Source organism: Vicugna pacos, chromosome 22 (assembly GCF_048564905.1).
Source record: "Vicugna pacos chromosome 22, VicPac4, whole genome shotgun sequence".
Taxonomy (NCBI): domain Eukaryota; kingdom Metazoa; phylum Chordata; class Mammalia; order Artiodactyla; family Camelidae; genus Vicugna; species Vicugna pacos.
This window is the reverse complement of record NC_133008.1, coordinates 5,628,918-5,634,917: the sequence shown is the minus strand read 5'-3', so window position 1 is coordinate 5,634,917 and position 6,000 is coordinate 5,628,918.

The following is a 6,000-nucleotide window of genomic DNA, read 5'->3' as shown; positions in this document are numbered from 1 at the left end:
TATGGGTATATGTATGCAGCTCAGGGATTCGTCTGCTACAGGAGGGTTGACACGATTATGACTTGGCGTAACCCATACCCTTTCTTTGCATTCATCTCCTCATGCCTTTGCTCTTTAACCAGAATATGCAGTACAACTGGATGCTGTCCTTAAAAACTTCGTACTTTCCCATTCCATGGGCTAATTATTCATTTGTTTAATTCTGAAATAAACAAATAGAAACATTTCCTGATGTTGTGCCGTAGCCAAGTGGGATTCTTAATTCTAATTAAGAATTAAAAAATAAAATAAAAATAATCCCCAAAATATAGAATCATAACCCCATAATTTAATTATTTGATCAAGGAAACTTATAAACAAATAATTATAAAAGTACAATTATTGGTAGTAATAATTGTTAATTAGTAATCTGTGTGTATGTATTTGGGTGTGGAAATCACAGGTGCTTTCAGTGGGGTAATTCTTGCCCGTGGCAGGTTGACTCACAGAATGACCCTATTTTAAGTCCCTTAACTTTTCTTAGATTTTGCATTCTCAATTTAAAATGGCAGGGAATGTATAAGTTAAGCTAGATAATACTGAATATAAATCTTATCTTTTCTTTTGCCTCATTAAAGCCTAGTCATTATTTAAAGCTCTTCATATGCTAACATATTTGGAGACATATTTGTTGATTTTCTTCTTGACAAGAGAGTGCACTTCTCTGTCTGCCTTGCACCCTGCCTACTGCACTGTGGATATCCACTTACTGTACTTGAGGAAGAGGCTATGTCTTTCATTTTTAGGTTCCAGAGCAGAATATTTGACACATAAAGTGTGTTCAATAAATGTCTGAAAAATACATGAGTGGATGAGAATTTTAATGAAAAAAAAATCCCGTGATTCTTGGACCGAGGTCTTGTTCACTGCCCTGCACTTGCAAAACTATAGATGAAATTGCAAATGAATCTTGTTTATCCTACTACCAAATTAGGCAGTTTCCTATTTTGAAAGTGCCCTTTTAGAAAAGATATCTGTAGAATAAACATGGATGGGCTCTGAGCAACCAGTGAGTGGAAACCGAGGTGTCAGTCACACAGAGCATCCATCAACAACAGGCCTTGAATATTTAAAATGCCTTTTAGAAGCCCTTCATTAGGAGGATTTTTTAAGAGTATTTTGAGATTGATGGTTGCTTTCCTGTGTTCATGTTCTGTTTGTGGAAACAGATGGAATTTTCAGTATTAGAGCTATAATAAAATGTGTTACTTGCTATGACAAACTACTCATTATATGCTGTCAGAGGCATACAGAATCTGAAAAGTCGGCTTTTAAATAGTTTTGAGGCATAAATGCTTTACTTATTGAGGTAAACAATAATGGTGCGAGCTATTGTGACTGTGAACTACATTTCTGTCTGCCTGACAACCCTTCTCATTAGCCACAGGACTGTGGATGTGTGGGGGGCACATTAGTCCGGCCATGGGCGGATTCTTCTTTATTAGATGCATGTTTCCGGAGAGGAGAGATTATTTACCCCTCAGTGGAAACAACCGCAGCGTCCACTCAAAAGCAAATTGTGTTTTCAGGGCACAGGCATGAAATGGACATTCACAGGCATTTTATTCTTGAGCAACTGACTCTGTTGGCTCAGTTACTGCTCCTGGAAGATTGCAGAACCGATAACCTAAGAGATTTCTTGCTCTCAGATATCTACGGTTTGGATTTTTAGTGCCTAAAGATCCCTAATTGTTCCCCTTAGAAGCTTTACTGTGTCTTTGTTTCCCAGCTTAGAAAAAGTTCTGAATTGATAAAAACAAAGAGAGAGAGAGACCAGATTTTACAGAAGATAAATACTAAGATTTTGAAAGAAAAAATTTTAAATAGCCACTATTATATGATTTACCATCTATTTTTCAAGTCTCCTAAAGATTCTGAATGATGAAGTTAAATTACACACACCATGGTCTCCATCTGGAGATGATGCATGTGGCGGCACATTGTGAACTCTCAAGATTTCTCTGTGAAGAGCGGACAGGCTGGCTATTGCTGTTCCTCCGGGCTTACTGATGACAGCTATAGGATTAGGGTTGGAGGAGGTACCCCAAATTTCAAACCTAGACAGCTCCCTCTTGGATGGAGAGAGGAGGAGATAGACAAATAATTTTATGACGAACTGGTTCAGGGAATATTACTTGAATAACAAACATATTGGTATATAAAATGTTATGTGTAACAAATATTACATGTAACACTATATATATAATGTAGCAGGGCTGCTGCCCAGCACATGAGTGGAAGGAGAGTCCTACAGTGGTGTGGAGCTCCATGTTTATGCTCCAAATGGTGTCCTTAAATACCGTGAGGTTCTTCTTAGGATGTGTCAGTTCCTTTCAGCTCCAACTGTCCTTTGGTATCTTGGAGCCTCTTAAGTTTTCAAGGTTTACAAAAACTCCAATTAAAAATCTAAAAGAATCATTGGTTTGGAGTCGGTAGACACAGGTGTGCCCTTCCTTAATATGTGTTGGTGGACAGAGGACCTAAGTGTTAATCTGTTGTTCTTTGTGTTTTCAGATGTAAAATAAGAATAATCTTGCCTAGGTCATAGGCTGATTATAAAGTTTCTGTGAGTTGTTTATAATGCACATAATATTTGTTGGCACATAGTCATTCAATAAATATTTAATTCCTCAGGACGATGCTAAAAATTATGTGAGTCATCTTGACTGGTCCACACTCTCCACCATATTACATACTTCCAGCAGGATTGTCTTTCTCCTCCCTCCCTCCTTCCATCCATCTGTCTGTCTGTCTTTCTCTCATCCCTTCCCTTTCCTTTTCCTCCTCCTTCCTTCCTTCCTTCCTCCTTTCCATCCTTGTCTTTCTCTGTTGCTGATGCTGTTTAAATCATAAGCCACTGTGTTAAAACTGGGTCCAGCAAATCAGGGGAGTCATTCCCTCTCACCATCTTCAAAGAAATGAATAGGCACAGGGGTGACCAAGAGGTTTAAGTTCACAAATAGCTGGATGGGGAAAAGGAAGATAGGAAGAATTGGTCTTCAGCTCAACCTAACAGGTATTTTGGATAATACATTTACTTACACTAAGCCCTGAGCATCACGTCTTGTGCATAATGCACATTCTATCTGGGTGACAGTTCCCCTCTTTTCCATCCAGCACCTCTTGAGAGGGAGGGACACATTTTATTTACCTTGGCTTCTCCTGTGTCTAGTGCAGTGCCTAGTATGTAATACATCTCAGTAAATGTTGAAAGAATTCTGTTACCTGAGGGAAGAACCAAGCTGATGTGACAAATGAGCAAGGACAGGCTGAGGTTAGGGCTTATGAAAGTGAAAAGTCCACAGAGGCTAAGGCTCTAGGAATAGTAAATGAACACAACCAGAGGAGAGGAAAGGTATCAGGGAGCAGCACCAAGGGTCCAGCTGTGCTCTGGGAACACAGTGCTTCACTGAAGTCAAGCTGTGGGACGATGTGTTTTATTTCATCTCTAAGGAGACAGAGCCCTGGGGACAGACTGGGAGCTAACAACAGCATTGCCCTAGCCTGACACCCATAGAGATGGCTTTCTGTATCTGTAGAGTCACCTTTGAGTCATACTATGCACAACTGTATAGTTTTGACCTTTAGGCTAATGCCATTTATCTTCAGTGACCTTGCTGAACACAGAATGCTGGGCAAAATGCTACTGTTTATTTAACTAAGAATGGGCTTTCTAAAATGGTTGTCCTTAGCAAGACAAAGCTAAATACATAATCATAGCAATCAGTGAGCATCTCTTGTGGCCGAAGGCACCTTTGGCTTTCATATTTCATGATGGGCTTGTATTTTGTAACAGAAAGATCTCCTAAAAAAATTCATGTTTTGTGCTCTGCAACTTGTATTAGCTTGGAAAAGAACTATCACCCTGTATACTTAGCCACCGATTCCATTATTTCATTTTACTTTAGAATTGAAGTATTTTTGTTAGGATGTATGGGCATAGTTTCATTCTGTTTTGTGTGTGTGTGTGAGAGAGAATTAGAATACTGTTGAATCTTGCTGTGCAATGATACAGTGCTCAGTTTTTTTCTTAAACACATTTAAAGAAAGCTCATTTGTAATTCTGGCCAAGAAAATACACTGTGAGCTTCAAAGCCAAGATGCAGGAGGGATTCAGCTAAGTGGTGAAGAAGTCTTCCAAGCCAAGCATACCATCTTAAGAGTTTCATTGTTCTCAGTTTATATTAAATCATACCTTTCTCACAGCAAGCCTGTTTTAACCCCATTTGAGACAAAGGATGGGAGAGTGCGTGCTTCAGAATGTTCAATAAGTACTTGCTGAAAAAAATCAACGAATGAATGAATACATGAATACATGATACAACACAGAGTTCTTGGAACAGAGAAGGTCATAAGAAAGCCCTTGCACTTTCTCTGTTTAAAACCATCTCCAGCCATTGTTAGTATTTTTCACTTAACTAAGGTAGGACTTTGGGGACTACTGGGGAGCCCAGAGAGAAAAAGCTCAGCCCAAAAGATGTGCTTGAATTTTAAGATGTAAATGTCAAGGAAGTAATTTACAATTGGAATTTTCAAAATATAGAATTCTTGGCATTATACAGAAAAATAAAATGAGAAATGTGAGTTAGTACTAATATGAAATAATTTTATTTTTAATATGGATTTATTTTAAATTATTTTTTAGAATAAGAACAATACAGGAATTAATGCTATCCAATAGCACATTCCATCGTACTTTGTTGACTTCCATATATTTGAGTTTTAGCAATGCCTGTTACAAAAATTATTTCTATATTTTTTAAAAAGGCAGAGAACTAGAATGAGTTTAGCTTATATGTATATTACCCAAAGGTATGGAGGGGATTAATATATTTCTCTTAAGGAAATCTTTTAGGTGGCATGTATGACTGAGAATGATTATCTTTAGTATATGGAAAATCTAAACATTTTAAAAAGCAAAAGGCACAAAGAAAAGCTTCCAAAGCACATGCACAAGTAAATCATTTAAAGAAGAAATAAAGAGGGTCAATACACTGAAAAATGTTCAGTAGTCAAAGAAATTCAAATTAGATGCTGACATGATTTTTAAAAAAGGTTTAATTCAAAAGGGTTAAAAATTAATACTGGGATGTGAGAGACATTAAAAAAAATCCAAAAAACCCAGAAACTACTAATGGAGGAACCCACTGGAAAGTATGTATCAGAAGCACAGAATTCCTCACACCTTTTCTCTGATTGTCATGCTAAGAATATTAATAATTAGGAATATTTGCAACATATAGTTTCAAAGTCACTGTAAGAGCACCTTTGCTCTTAAAAAAACATGAATGTACAACAGTAGAAGAATGATTATTACATGTCCATTTAATGAAATGCAATAACTAAACATATTCTAGAAAGAGGTTTTCTAATGGGAGTGAGAAGTTTGGTTGGCTATCAGAATCTCCTGGTGGGATTTTCAAAACACACTTTCAGAGGTGTCCACCAAGATCTTAACTCATTTCACACTGGTTGTTCCCAGAACAGCCAGCTCTAGTTTATTCTGGTAAATGCTCCTTACTTTTTGCTGTTAAAGAACTGTTGTTCTAGAAGAATATTCTAATAACATAGAAAGGCATTTATAATATACTATTAAGATGAAAAAGTCATTTATAAAATGTTTTATTTTATAAAAATAAAAGATAAAATGTCTTCCTACTTATCTTTAAAAAATTCAGAAAAGATACACAGTGAAATGCTTATGATGGCCACCTTGTTAGTAAGGTTATATATCATTTTATATTATTATTTTATATTTCTGTATTTACCAAAGTTTTAGTAATGAATACTAAATCCCAGGCTTTCTTATTTAAAATCGTCACCCCAACGTACATGTACTCCCCTTCCTTTTTTCCACTTTATTTTTTTCTCCAAAGAAGTTATCCACATCTATTATACTATATGTTTTACTTATTTTTGTTAACTTGTTTATTTCTGAGTCCCTCAACTGGATTGAAAACT